Source organism: Ictidomys tridecemlineatus, chromosome 16 (genome assembly GCF_052094955.1).
Source record: "Ictidomys tridecemlineatus isolate mIctTri1 chromosome 16, mIctTri1.hap1, whole genome shotgun sequence".
In the NCBI taxonomy this organism is placed as follows: domain Eukaryota; kingdom Metazoa; phylum Chordata; class Mammalia; order Rodentia; family Sciuridae; genus Ictidomys; species Ictidomys tridecemlineatus.
The window spans coordinates 30,877,656-30,878,021 of NC_135492.1; positions in this window are offsets into that span (position 1 = coordinate 30,877,656).

Sequence of the window (366 nt, forward strand, 5' to 3'; positions counted from 1 at the left end):
CCTTCCTCTTCCTAATTCATCTCCTCCTTCTCCACCTTCTCTCCTTCTCCTCCATCTCCTCCCTCCTCCATTCTCCCCCTCCCCCTCTCCTCATCACCTCCTACCTTTCTGCCTCCTTTCTCTATTCCTCTTCCTCCTGTTCCTTCTCCTCCTCCTCCTCCTCCTTCTTTTCCTCCTTCTCCTCCTCATCTCTCTTCTTCCTTCTTCATCTCTACCTCCTCCTCCTTCTTTTCCTCCTCCTCCTTCTTCTCCTCCTCCTCCTTATGTCTCTTTTCCTCCTTGTTTTCCTCCTCCTCCATCTTTCTTTCTCTTACTCCTTCTCCTGCTCATCCTCCTTCATATACTTTCCGTCCTCCTCCACATCTC